General features: G+C 47.6%; 9 non-coding genes across 9 annotated transcripts; all 9 read left to right on the forward strand.

Annotated features, from left to right (window-relative positions):
• Positions 1 to 1246: 1246 nt before the first annotated feature.
• LOC142696674 (U2 spliceosomal RNA) lies at positions 1247 to 1437 on the forward strand. Its single transcript, XR_012864542.1, has one exon. It is a non-coding gene; the product is annotated as a U2 spliceosomal RNA (small nuclear RNA).
• A 1280-nt stretch (positions 1438 to 2717) lies between these two features.
• LOC142696518 (U2 spliceosomal RNA) lies at positions 2718 to 2908 on the forward strand. The gene has a single exon (XR_012864406.1). It is a non-coding gene; the product is annotated as a U2 spliceosomal RNA (small nuclear RNA).
• A 1303-nt stretch (positions 2909 to 4211) lies between these two features.
• Positions 4212 to 4402, forward strand: LOC142696675 (U2 spliceosomal RNA). The gene has a single exon (XR_012864543.1). It is a non-coding gene; the product is annotated as a U2 spliceosomal RNA (small nuclear RNA).
• A 1296-nt stretch (positions 4403 to 5698) lies between these two features.
• On the forward strand, positions 5699 to 5889 carry LOC142696677 (U2 spliceosomal RNA). The gene has a single exon (XR_012864544.1). It is a non-coding gene; the product is annotated as a U2 spliceosomal RNA (small nuclear RNA).
• Positions 5890 to 7181: 1292 nt separating this feature from the next.
• LOC142696610 (U2 spliceosomal RNA) lies at positions 7182 to 7372 on the forward strand. The gene has a single exon (XR_012864489.1). It is a non-coding gene; the product is annotated as a U2 spliceosomal RNA (small nuclear RNA).
• Positions 7373 to 8716: 1344 nt separating this feature from the next.
• LOC142696678 (U2 spliceosomal RNA) lies at positions 8717 to 8907 on the forward strand. Its single transcript, XR_012864545.1, has one exon. It is a non-coding gene; the product is annotated as a U2 spliceosomal RNA (small nuclear RNA).
• Positions 8908 to 10203: 1296 nt separating this feature from the next.
• Positions 10204 to 10394, forward strand: LOC142696680 (U2 spliceosomal RNA). Its single transcript, XR_012864547.1, has one exon. It is a non-coding gene; the product is annotated as a U2 spliceosomal RNA (small nuclear RNA).
• Positions 10395 to 11678: 1284 nt separating this feature from the next.
• On the forward strand, positions 11679 to 11869 carry LOC142696681 (U2 spliceosomal RNA). The gene has a single exon (XR_012864548.1). It is a non-coding gene; the product is annotated as a U2 spliceosomal RNA (small nuclear RNA).
• A 1284-nt stretch (positions 11870 to 13153) lies between these two features.
• LOC142696682 (U2 spliceosomal RNA) lies at positions 13154 to 13344 on the forward strand. Its single transcript, XR_012864549.1, has one exon. It is a non-coding gene; the product is annotated as a U2 spliceosomal RNA (small nuclear RNA).
• Positions 13345 to 13730: the final 386 nt, after the last annotated feature.

A 13730-nucleotide genomic window follows, 5' to 3' on the forward strand; every position in this document is an offset into this window, starting at 1 on the left:
TGCTATTGTTTCTGTCTTTCTGAAGGGATCTCCCCTTTTAATCCCATTATTTCAACACCTGTTGGACAATGCATGAGTGATAATGAGCTCATTGATTAAATGCAATTAATGAATAGATTGCCACCTCTTGTTGTGTGTCGTCTGTGTTTCTGTGTTTCCGGCATTTCACATTGGAACACTTCATTCACCTTCCTTGTCTTCTCTCCGCCCTCCCTTTTAGGTAAGTTAAAGAGCTGCACCTGAGCCAGCCACTGATTGATTGATTGATTGATTGATTGATTGATTGATTGATTGATTGATTGATGCAGCACAACAGTCAAATAGTGGAGTGGAGTAGGGGAACAGCAAACAGCCAATAAAGCAGCCCGCCCGCTCGCCTGCCCGCCACAATGGACCTACCTGTGTACACTAGATGGATGTGATGGAATGTACTGTCGTCCCTACATTTCAAGAAGAAGTAAGAATTGCAGTTGCAACAAAGCCTTGCTTGCCTACAAAGAGAGCAGCAATTTGGATTTGTTACTATGTTACCTAGAAGAATAACAAACTGTGCAAGGATGGAGGTTGTAGGAGCAAGGAGAAGTTGTCTGTAAAGTTGGTGGATGCCTATTTTCCATTTTGCAGTCCCTTGTCTCCCTCTTGTGGCCTCCTGGAGGCAACTAGCTGTGCAAAAAAAAGACAGCCTGGCGGCCGGCTGTTGCAGTGTTGCCCTCTCAGGCAACACTGAGTGACTGACTGAGCCTCACCGTCTTATATAAAGTTCAGACGGAACTTTGCACGTGTCATAGTGGAGCCCTCAGGATTCCAGAGCCAGCTTTCTGACATCATAATGGGGCCTCAGAGATAAAAGCCTGGGCCCAGGCAGTGTTGGTCAGTGCTGCTCAGCAGGCAGCACTGGACTGGACTGGATTACAGCTGATACAAGGTGTGAGTGAAGGAACAAGGGGTGGCTGTGGGCATGCACTTGCTGCCGCTGCCAGTGTTTATCTGCATGGCAGCAGGGCATTTGGGCGTTGCCAGGAAGGCGTTTTTATGTAGATTCCTCCTCTTTCAGCACTGCATTGTGGTGCAAGCAAAAGAAGCAAATCCTGTCTGGCTTCCTCTCCGGCCTTTATTCACCTCCCGTGTAGCTGTGAGTGTGTGAGCCTGCAGGGCCCCATGGAATTGCCTAGAAGTAGGCTGAATCGCTGCAAGGGCTGAACAGCAGTATCGGGCAGGCTCGGGCAACGCGCGGCCCGTTCGGGTTATCGCTTCTCGGCCTTTTGGCTAAGATCAAGTGTAGTATCTGTTCTTATCAGTTTAATATCTGATACGTCCCCTATCTGGGGACCATATATTAAATGGATTTTTAGAACAGGGAGATGGAAATAGAGCTTGCTCTGTCCACTCCACGCATTGACCTGGTATTGCAGTATTTCCAGGACCGGTGCACCCTTTCCTTATGTGTTGACTAAAAGCAGATTCCAAAAGTGTTTTTTGTCTTTGCTATTGTTTCTGTCTTTCTGAAGGGATCTCCCCTTTTAATCCCATTATTTCAACACCTGTTGGACAATGCATGAGTGATAATGAGCTCATTGATTAAATGCAATTAATGAATAGATTGCCACCTCTTGTTGTGTGTCGTCTGTGTTTCTGTGTTTCCGGCATTTCACATTGGAACACCTCATTCACCTTCCTTGTCTTCTCTCCGCCCTCCCTTTTAGGTAAGTTAAAGAGCTGCACCTGAGCCAGCCACTGATTGATTGATTGATTGATTGATTGATTGATTGATTGATTGATGCAGCACAACAGTCAAATAGTGGAGTGGAGTAGGGGAACAGCAAACAGCCAATAAAGCAGCCCGCCCGCTCGCCTGCCCGCCACAATGGACCTACCTGTGTACACTAGATGGATGTGATGGAATGTACTGTCGTCCCTACATTTCAAGAAGAAGTAAGAATTGCAGTTGCAACAAAGCCTTGCTTGCCTACAAAGAGAGCAGCAATTTGGATTTGTTACTATGTTACCTAGAAGAATAACAAACTGTGCAAGGATGGAGGTTGTAGGAGCAAGGAGAAGTTGTCTGTAAAGTTGGTGGATGCCTATTTTCCATTTTGCAGTCCCTTGTCTCCCTCTTGTGGCCTCCTGGAGGCAACTAGCTGTGCAAAAAAAAGACAGCCTGGCGGCCGGCTGTTGCAGTGTTGCCCTCTCAGGCAACACTGAGTGACTGACTGAGCCTCACCGTCTTATATAAAGTTCAGACGGAACTTTGCACGTGTCATAGTGGAGCCCTCAGGATTCCAGAGCCAGCTTTCTGACATCATAATGGGGCCTCAGAGATAAAAGCCTGGGCCCAGGCAGTGTTGGTCAGTGCTGCTCAGCAGGCAGCACTGGACTGGACTGGATTACAGCTGATACAAGGTGTGAAGGAACAAGGGGTGGCTGTGGGCATGCACTTGCTGCCGCTGCCAGTGTTTATCTGCATGGCAGCAGGGCATTTGGGCGTTGCCAGGAAGGCGTTTTTATGTAGATTCCTCCTCTTTCAGCACTGCATTGTGGTGCAAGCAAAAGAAGCAAATCCTGTCTGGCTTCCTCTCCGGCCTTTATTCACCTCCCGTGTAGCTGTGAGTGTGTGAGCCTGCAGGGCCCCATGGAATTGCCTAGAAGTAGGCTGAATCGCTGCAAGGGCTGAACAGCAGTATCGGGCAGGCTCGGGCAACGCGCGGCCCGTTCGGGTTATCGCTTCTCGGCCTTTTGGCTAAGATCAAGTGTAGTATCTGTTCTTATCAGTTTAATATCTGATACGTCCCCTATCTGGGGACCATATATTAAATGGATTTTTAGAACAGGGAGATGGAAATAGAGCTTGCTCTGTCCACTCCACGCATTGACCTGGTATTGCAGTATTTCCAGGACCAGTGCACCCTTTCCTTATGTGTTGACTAAAAGCAGATTCCAAAAGTGTTTTTTGTCTTTGCTATTGTTTCTGTCTTTCTGAAGGGATCTCCCCTTTTAATCCCATTATTTCAACACCTGTTGGACAATGCATGAGTGATAATGAGCTCATTGATTAAATGCAATTAATGAATAGATTGCCACCTCTTGTTGTGTGTCGTCTGTGTTTCTGTGTTTCCGGCATTTCACATTGGAACACCTCATTCACCTTCCTTGTCTTCTCTCCGCCCTCCCTTTTAGGTAAGTTAAAGAGCTGCACCTGAGCCAGCCACTGATTGATTGATTGATTGATTGATTGATTGATTGATTGATTGATTGATTGATTGATGCAGCACAACAGTCAAATAGTGGAGTGGAGTAGGGGAACAGCAAACAGCCAATAAAGCAGCCCGCCCGCTCGCCTGCCCGCCACAATGGACCTACCTGTGTACACTAGATGGATGTGATGGAATGTACTGTCGTCCCTACATTTCAAGAAGAAGTAAGAATTGCAGTTGCAACAAAGCCTTGCTTGCCTACAAAGAGAGCAGCAATTTGGATTTGTTACTATGTTACCTAGAAGAATAACAAACTGTGCAAGGATGGAGGTTGTAGGAGCAAGGAGAAGTTGTCTGTAAAGTTGGTGGATGCCTATTTTCCATTTTGCAGTCATTTTGCAGTCCCTTGTCTCCCTCTTGTGGCCTCCTGGAGGCAACTAGCTGTGCAAAAAAAAGACAGCCTGGCGGCCGGCTGTTGCAGTGTTGCCCTCTCAGGCAACACTGAGTGACTGACTGAGCCTCACCGTCTTATATAAAGTTCAGACGGAACTTTGCACGTGTCATAGTGGAGCCCTCAGGATTCCAGAGCCAGCTTTCTGACATCATAATGGGGCCTCAGAGATAAAAGCCTGGGCCCAGGCAGTGTTGGTCAGTGCTGCTCAGCAGGCAGCACTGGACTGGACTGGATTACAGCTGATACAAGGTGTGAAGGAACAAGGGGTGGCTGTGGGCATGCACTTGCTGCCGCTGCCAGTGTTTATCTGCATGGCAGCAGGGCATTTGGGCGTTGCCAGGAAGGCGTTTTTATGTAGATTCCTCCTCTTTCAGCACTGCATTGTGGTGCAAGCAAAAGAAGCAAATCCTGTCTGGCTTCCTCTCCGGCCTTTATTCACCTCCCGTGTAGCTGTGAGTGTGTGAGCCTGCAGGGCCCCATGGAATTGCCTAGAAGTAGGCTGAATCGCTGCAAGGGCTGAACAGCAGTATCGGGCAGGCTCGGGCAACGCGCGGCCCGTTCGGGTTATCGCTTCTCGGCCTTTTGGCTAAGATCAAGTGTAGTATCTGTTCTTATCAGTTTAATATCTGATACGTCCCCTATCTGGGGACCATATATTAAATGGATTTTTAGAACAGGGAGATGGAAATAGAGCTTGCTCTGTCCACTCCACGCATTGACCTGGTATTGCAGTATTTCCAGGACCGGTGCACCCTTTCCTTATGTGTTGACTAAAAGCAGATTCCAAAAGTGTTTTTTGTCTTTGCTATTGTTTCTGTCTTTCTGAAGGGATCTCCCCTTTTAATCCCATTATTTCAACACCTGTTGGACAATGCATGAGTGATAATGAGCTCATTGATTAAATGCAATTAATGAATAGATTGCCACCTCTTGTTGTGTGTCGTCTGTGTTTCTGTGTTTCCGGCATTTCACATTGGAACACCTCATTCACCTTCCTTGTCTTCTCTCCGCCCTCCCTTTTAGGTAAGTTAAAGAGCTGCACCTGAGCCAGCCACTGATTGATTGATTGATTGATTGATTGATTGATTGATTGATTGATTGATTGATTGATTGATGCAGCACAACAGTCAAATAGTGGAGTGGAGTAGGGGAACAGCAAACAGCCAATAAAGCAGCCCGCCCGCTCGCCTGCCCGCCACAATGGACCTACCTGTGTACACTAGATGGATGTGATGGAATGTACTGTCGTCCCTACATTTCAAGAAGAAGTAAGAATTGCAGTTGCAACAAAGCCTTGCTTGCCTACAAAGAGAGCAGCAATTTGGATTTGTTACTATGTTACCTAGAAGAATAACAAACTGTGCAAGGATGGAGGTTGTAGGAGCAAGGAGAAGTTGTCTGTAAAGTTGGTGGATGCCTATTTTCCATTTTGCAGTCCCTTGTCTCCCTCTTGTGGCCTCCTGGAGGCAACTAGCTGTGCAAAAAAAAGACAGCCTGGCGGCCGGCTGTTGCAGTGTTGCCCTCTCAGGCAACACTGAGTGACTGACTGAGCCTCACCGTCTTATATAAAGTTCAGACGGAACTTTGCACGTGTCATAGTGGAGCCCTCAGGATTCCAGAGCCAGCTTTCTGACATCATAATGGGGCCTCAGAGATAAAAGCCTGGGCCCAGGCAGTGTTGGTCAGTGCTGCTCAGCAGGCAGCACTGGACTGGACTGGATTACAGCTGATACAAGGTGTGAAGGAACAAGGGGTGGCTGTGGGCATGCACTTGCTGCCGCTGCCAGTGTTTATCTGCATGGCAGCAGGGCATTTGGGCGTTGCCAGGAAGGCGTTTTTATGTAGATTCCTCCTCTTTCAGCACTGCATTGTGGTGCAAGCAAAAGAAGCAAATCCTGTCTGGCTTCCTCTCCGGCCTTTATTCACCTCCCGTGTAGCTGTGAGTGTGTGAGCCTGCAGGGCCCCATGGAATTGCCTAGAAGTAGGCTGAATCGCTGCAAGGGCTGAACAGCAGTATCGGGCAGGCTCGGGCAACGCGCGGCCCGTTCGGGTTATCGCTTCTCGGCCTTTTGGCTAAGATCAAGTGTAGTATCTGTTCTTATCAGTTTAATATCTGATACGTCCCCTATCTGGGGACCATATATTAAATGGATTTTTAGAACAGGGAGATGGAAATAGAGCTTGCTCTGTCCACTCCACGCATTGACCTGGTATTGCAGTATTTCCAGGACCGGTGCACCCTTTCCTTATGTGTTGACTAAAAGCAGATTCCAAAAGTGTTTTTTGTCTTTGCTATTGTTTCTGTCTTTCTGAAGGGATCTCCCCTTTTAATCCCATTATTTCAACACCTGTTGGACAATGCATGAGTGATAATGAGCTCATTGATTAAATGCAATTAATGAATAGATTGCCACCTCTTGTTGTGTGTCGTCTGTGTTTCTGTGTTTCCGGCATTTCACATTGGAACACCTCATTCACCTTCCTTGTCTTCTCTCCGCCCTCCCTTTTAGGTAAGTTAAAGAGCTGCACCTGAGCCAGCCACTGATTGATTGATTGATTGATTGATTGATTGATTGATTGATTGATTGATTGATTGATGCAGCACAACAGTCAAATAGTGGAGTGGAGTAGGGGAACAGCAAACAGCCAATAAAGCAGCCCGCCCGCTCGCCTGCCCGCCACAATGGACCTACCTGTGTACACTAGATGGATGTGATGGAATGTACTGTCGTCCCTACATTTCAAGAAGAAGTAAGAATTGCAGTTGCAACAAAGCCTTGCTTGCCTACAAAGAGAGCAGCAATTTGGATTTGTTACTATGTTACCTAGAAGAATAACAAACTGTGCAAGGATGGAGGTTGTAGGAGCAAGGAGAAGTTGTCTGTAAAGTTGGTGGATGCCTATTTTCCATTTTGCAGTCCCTTGTCTCCCTCTTGTGGCCTCCTGGAGGCAACTAGCTGTGCAAAAAAAAGACAGCCTGGCGGCCGGCTGTTGCAGTGTTGCCCTCTCAGGCAACACTGAGTGACTGACTGAGCCTCACCGTCTTATATAAAGTTCAGACGGAACTTTGCACGTGTCATAGTGGAGCCCTCAGGATTCCAGAGCCAGCTTTCTGACATCATAATGGGGCCTCAGAGATAAAAGCCTGGGCCCAGGCAGTGTTGGTCAGTGCTGCTCAGCAGGCAGCACTGGACTGGACTGGATTACAGCTGATACAAGGTGTGAAGGAACAAGGGGTGGCTGTGGGCATGCACTTGCTGCCGCTGCCAGTGTTTATCTGCATGGCAGCAGGGCATTTGGGCGTTGCCAGGAAGGCGTTTTTATGTAGATTCCTCCTCTTTCAGCACTGCATTGTGGTGCAAGCAAAATAAGCAAATCCTGTCTGGCTTCCTCTCCGGCCTTTATTCACCTCCCGTGTAGCTGTGAGTGTGTGAGCCTGCAGGGCCCCATGGAATTGCCTAGAAGTAGGCTGAATCGCTGCAAGGGCTGAACAGCAGTATCGGGCAGGCTCGGGCAACGCGCGGCCCGTTCGGGTTATCGCTTCTCGGCCTTTTGCCTAAGATCAAGTGTAGTATCTGTTCTTATCAGTTTAATATCTGATACGTCCCCTATCTGGGGACCATATATTAAATGGATTTTTAGAACAGGGAGATGGAAATAGAGCTTGCTCTGTCCACTCCACGCATTGACCTGGTATTGCAGTATTTCCAGGACCGGTGCACCCTTTCCTTATGTGTTGACTAAAAGCAGATTCCAAAAGTGTTTTTTGTCTTTGCTATTGTTTCTGTCTTTCTGAAGGGATCTCCCCTTTTAATCCCATTATTTCAACACCTGTTGGACAATGCATGAGTGATAATGAGCTCATTGATTAAATGCAATTAATGAATAGATTGCCACCTCTTGTTGTGTGTCGTCTGTGTTTCTGTGTTTCCGGCATTTCACATTGGAACACCTCATTCACCTTCCTTGTCTTCTCTCCGCCCTCCCTTTTAGGTAAGTTAAAGAGCTGCACCTGAGCCAGCCACTGATTGATTGATTGATTGATTGATTGATTGATTGATGCAGCACAACAGTCAAATAGTGGAGTGGAGTAGGGGAACAGCAAACAGCCAATAAAGCAGCCCGCCCGCTCGCCTGCCCGCCACAATGGACCTACCTGTGTACACTAGATGGATGTGATGGAATGTACTGTCGTCCCTACATTTCAAGAAGAAGTAAGAATTGCAGTTGCAACAAAGCCTTGCTTGCCTACAAAGAGAGCAGCAATTTGGATTTGTTACTATGTTACCTAGAAGAATAACAAACTGTGCAAGGATGGAGGTTGTAGGAGCAAGGAGAAGTTGTCTGTAAAGTTGGTGGATGCCTATTTTCCATTTTGCAGTCCCTTGTCTCCCTCTTGTGGCCTCCTGGAGGCAACTAGCTGTGCAAAAAAAAGACAGCCTGGCGGCCGGCTGTTGCAGTGTTGCCCTCTCAGGCAACACTGAGTGACTGACTGAGCCTCACCGTCTTATATAAAGTTCAGACGGAACTTTGCACGTGTCATAGTGGAGCCCTCAGGATTCCAGAGCCAGCTTTCTGACATCATAATGGGGCCTCAGAGATAAAAGCCTGGGCCCAGGCAGTGTTGGTCAGTGCTGCTCAGCAGGCAGCACTGGACTGGACTGGATTACAGCTGATACAAGGTGTGAAGGCAGTGTTGGTCAGTGCTGCTCAGCAGGCAGCACTGGACTGGACTGGATTACAGCTGATACAAGGTGTGAAGGAACAAGGGGTGGCTGTGGGCATGCACTTGCTGCCGCTGCCAGTGTTTATCTGCATGGCAGCAGGGCATTTGGGCGTTGCCAGGAAGGCGTTTTTATGTAGATTCCTCCTCTTTCAGCACTGCATTGTGGTGCAAGCAAAAGAAGCAAATCCTGTCTGGCTTCCTCTCCGGCCTTTATTCACCTCCCGTGTAGCTGTGAGTGTGTGAGCCTGCAGGGCCCCATGGAATTGCCTAGAAGTAGGCTGAATCGCTGCAAGGGCTGAACAGCAGTATCGGGCAGGCTCGGGCAACGCGCGGCCCGTTCGGGTTATCGCTTCTCGGCCTTTTGGCTAAGATCAAGTGTAGTATCTGTTCTTATCAGTTTAATATCTGATACGTCCCCTATCTGGGGACCATATATTAAATGGATTTTTAGAACAGGGAGATGGAAATAGAGCTTGCTCTGTCCACTCCACGCATTGACCTGGTATTGCAGTATTTCCAGGACCGGTGCACCCTTTCCTTATGTGTTGACTAAAAGCAGATTCCAAAAGTGTTTTTTGTCTTTGCTATTGTTTCTGTCTTTCTGAAGGGATCTCCCCTTTTAATCCCATTATTTCAACACCTGTTGGACAATGCATGAGTGATAATGAGCTCATTGATTAAATGCAATTAATGAATAGATTGCCACCTCTTGTTGTGTGTCGTCTGTGTTTCTGTGTTTCCGGCATTTCACATTGGAACACCTCATTCACCTTCCTTGTCTTCTCTCCGCCCTCCCTTTTAGGTAAGTTAAAGAGCTGCACCTGAGCCAGCCACTGATTGATTGATTGATTGATTGATTGATTGATTGATTGATTGATTGATTGATTGATTGATGCAGCACAACAGTCAAATAGTGGAGTGGAGTAGGGGAACAGCAAACAGCCAATAAAGCAGCCCGCCCGCTCGCCTGCCCGCCACAATGGACCTACCTGTGTACACTAGATGGATGTGATGGAATGTACTGTCGTCCCTACATTTCAAGAAGAAGTAAGAATTGCAGTTGCAACAAAGCCTTGCTTGCCTACAAAGAGAGCAGCAATTTGGATTTGTTACTATGTTACCTAGAAGAATAACAAACTGTGCAAGGATGGAGGTTGTAGGAGCAAGGAGAAGTTGTCTGTAAAGTTGGTGGATGCCTATTTTCCATTTTGCAGTCCCTTGTCTCCCTCTTGTGGCCTCCTGGAGGCAACTAGCTGTGCAAAAAAAAGACAGCCTGGCGGCCGGCTGTTGCAGTGTTGCCCTCTCAGGCAACACTGAGTGACTGACTGAGCCTCACCGTCTTATATAAAGTTCAGACGGAACTTTGCACGTGTCATAGTGGAGCCCTCAGGATTCCAGAGCCAGCTTTCTGACATCATAATGGGGCCTCAGAGATAAAAGCCTGGGCCCAGGCAGTGTTGGTCAGTGCTGCTCAGCAGGCAGCACTGGACTGGACTGGATTACAGCTGATACAAGGTGTGAAGGAACAAGGGGTGGCTGTGGGCATGCACTTGCTGCCGCTGCCAGTGTTTATCTGCATGGCAGCAGGGCATTTGGGCGTTGCCAGGAAGGCGTTTTTATGTAGATTCCTCCTCTTTCAGCACTGCATTGTGGTGCAAGCAAAAGAAGCAAATCCTGTCTGGCTTCCTCTCCGGCCTTTATTCACCTCCCGTGTAGCTGTGAGTGTGTGAGCCTGCAGGGCCCCATGGAATTGCCTAGAAGTAGGCTGAATCGCTGCAAGGGCTGAACAGCAGTATCGGGCAGGCTCGGGCAACGCGCGGCCCGTTCGGGTTATCGCTTCTCGGCCTTTTGGCTAAGATCAAGTGTAGTATCTGTTCTTATCAGTTTAATATCTGATACGTCCCCTATCTGGGGACCATATATTAAATGGATTTTTAGAACAGGGAGATGGAAATAGAGCTTGCTCTGTCCACTCCACGCATTGACCTGGTATTGCAGTATTTCCAGGACCGGTGCACCCTTTCATAATGTGTTGACTAAAAGCAGATTCCAAAAGTGTTTTTTGTCTTTGCTATTGTTTCTGTCTTTCTGAAGGGATCTCCCCTTTTAATCCCATTATTTCAACACCTGTTGGACAATGCATGAGTGATAATGAGCTCATTGATTAAATGCAATTAATGAATAGATTGCCACCTCTTGTTGTGTGTCGTCTGTGTTTCTGTGTTTCCGGCATTTCACATTGGAACACCTCATTCACCTTCCTTGTCTTCTCTCCGCCCTCCCTTTTAGGTAAGTTAAAGAGCTGCACCTGAGCCAGCCACTGATTGATTGATTGATTGATTGATTGATTGATTGATTGATTGATTGATGCAGCACAACAGTCAAATAGTGGAGTGGAGTAGGGGAACAGCAAACAGCCAATAAAGCAGCCCGCCCGCTCGCCTGCCCGCCACAATGGACCTACCTGTGTACACTAGATGGATGTGATGGAATGTACTGTCGTCCCTACATTTCAAGAAGAAGTAAGAATTGCAGTTGCAACAAAGCCTTGCTTGCCTACAAAGAGAGCAGCAATTTGGATTTGTTACTATGTTACCTAGAAGAATAACAAACTGTGCAAGGATGGAGGTTGTAGGAGCAAGGAGAAGTTGTCTGTAAAGTTGGTGGATGCCTATTTTCCATTTTGCAGTCCCTTGTCTCCCTCTTGTGGCCTCCTGGAGGCAACTAGCTGTGCAAAAAAAAGACAGCCTGGCGGCCGGCTGTTGCAGTGTTGCCCTCTCAGGCAACACTGAGTGACTGACTGAGCCTCACCGTCTTATATAAAGTTCAGACGGAACTTTGCACGTGTCATAGTGGAGCCCTCAGGATTCCAGAGCCAGCTTTCTGACATCATAATGGGGCCTCAGAGATAAAAGCCTGGGCCCAGGCAGTGTTGGTCAGTGCTGCTCAGCAGGCAGCACTGGACTGGACTGTATTACAGCTGATACAAGGTGTGAAGGAACAAGGGGTGGCTGTGGGCATGCACTTGCTGCCGCTGCCAGTGTTTATCTGCATGGCAGCAGGGCATTTGGGCGTTGCCAGGAAGGCGTTTTTATGTAGATTCCTCCTCTTTCAGCACTGCATTGTGGTGCAAGCAAAAGAAGCAAATCCTGTCTGGCTTCCTCTCCGGCCTTTATTCACCTCCCGTGTAGCTGTGAGTGTGTGAGCCTGCAGGGCCCCATGGAATTGCCTAGAAGTAGGCTGAATCGCTGCAAGGGCTGAACAGCAGTATCGGGCAGGCTCGGGCAACGCGCGGCCCGTTCGGGTTATCGCTTCTCGGCCTTTTGGCTAAGATCAAGTGTAGTATCTGTTCTTATCAGTTTAATATCTGATACGTCCCCTATCTGGGGACCATATATTAAATGGATTTTTAGAACAGGGAGATGGAAATAGAGCTTGCTCTGTCCACTCCACGCATTGACCTGGTATTGCAGTATTTCCAGGACCGGTGCACCCTTTCCTTATGTGTTGACTAAAAGCAGATTCCAAAAGTGTTTTTTGTCTTTGCTATTGTTTCTGTCTTTCTGAAGGGATCTCCCCTTTTAATCCCATTATTTCAACACCTGTTGGACAATGCATGAGTGATAATGAGCTCATTGATTAAATGCAATTAATGAATAGATTGCCACCTCTTGTTGTGTGTCGTCTGTGTTTCTGTGTTTCCGGCATTTCACATTGGAACACCTCATTCACCTTCCTTGTCTTCTCTCCGCCCTCCCTTTTAGGTAAGTTAAAGAGCTGCACCTGAGCCAGCCACTGATTGATTGATTGATTGATTGATTGATTGATTGATTGATTGATTGATTGATGCAGCACAACAGTCAAATAGTGGAGTGGAGTAGGGGAACAGCAAACAGCCAATAAAGCAGCCCGCCCGCTCGCCTGCCCGCCACAATGGACCTACCTGTGTACACTAGATGGATGTGATGGAATGTACTGTCGTCCCTACATTTCAAGAAGAAGTAAGAATTGCAGTTGCAACAAAGCCTTGCTTGCCTACAAAGAGAGCAGCAATTTGGATTTGTTACTATGTTACCTAGAAGAATAACAAACTGTGCAAGGATGGAGGTTGTAGGAGCAAGGAGAAGTTGTCTGTAAAGTTGGTGGATGCCTATTTTCCATTTTGCAGTCCCTTGTCTCCCTCTTGTGGCCTCCTGGAGGCAACTAGCTGTGCAAAAAAAAGACAGCCTGGCGGCCGGCTGTTGCAGTGTTGCCCTCTCAGGCAACACTGAGTGACTGACTGAGCCTCACCGTCTTATATAAAGTTCAGACGGAACTTTGCACGTGTCATAGTGGAGCCCTCAGGATTCCAGAGCCAGCTTTCTGACATCATAATGGGGCCTCAGAGATAAAAGCCTGGGCCCAGGCAGTGTTGGTCAGTGCTGCTCAGCAGGCAGCACTGGACTGGACTGGATTACAGCTGATACAAGGTGTGAAGGAACAAGGGGTGGCTGTGGGCATGCACTTGCTGCCGCTGCCAGTGTTTATCTGCATGGCAGCAGGGCATTTGGGCGTTGCCAGGAAGGCGTTTTTATGTAGATTCCTCCTCTTTCAGCACTGCATTGTGGTGCAAGCAAAAGAAGCAAATCCTGTCTGGCTTCCTCTCCGGCCTTTACCTCCCGTGTAGCTGTGAGTGTGTGAGCCTGCAGGGCCCCATGGAATTGCCTAGAAGTAGGCTGAATCGCTGCAAGGGCTGAACAGCAGTATCGGGCAGGCTCGGGCAACGCGCGGCCCGTTCGGGTTATCGCTTCTCGGCCTTTTGGCTAAGATCAAGTGTAGTATCTGTTCTTATCAGTTTAATATCTGATACGTCCCCTATCTGGGGACCATATATTAAATGGATTTTTAGAACAGGGAGATGGAAATAGAGCTTGCTCTGTCCACTCCACGCATTGACCTGGTATTGCAGTATTTCCAGGACCGGTGCACCCTTTCCTTATGTGTTGACTAAAAGCAGATTCCAAAAGTGTTTTTTGTCTTTGCTATTGTTTCTGTCTTTCTGAAGGGATCTCCCCTTTTAATCCCATTATTTCAACACCTGTTGGACAATGCATGAGTGATAATGAGCTCATTGATTAAATGCAATTAATGAATAGATTGCCACCTCTTGTTGTGTGTCGTCTGTGTTTCTGTGTTTCCGGCATTTCACATTGGAACACCTCATTCACCTTCCTTGTCTTCTCTCCGCCCTCCCTTTTAGGTAAGTTAAAGAGCTGCACCTGAGCCAGCCACTGATTGATTGATTGATTGATTGATTGATTGATTGATTGATTGATTGATTGATTGATTGATTGATTGATGCAGCACAACAGTCAAATAG

This window comes from Rhinoderma darwinii, assembly GCF_050947455.1.
Source record: "Rhinoderma darwinii isolate aRhiDar2 chromosome 5 unlocalized genomic scaffold, aRhiDar2.hap1 SUPER_5_unloc_7, whole genome shotgun sequence".
In the NCBI taxonomy this organism is placed as follows: Eukaryota; Metazoa; Chordata; class Amphibia; order Anura; family Rhinodermatidae; genus Rhinoderma; species Rhinoderma darwinii.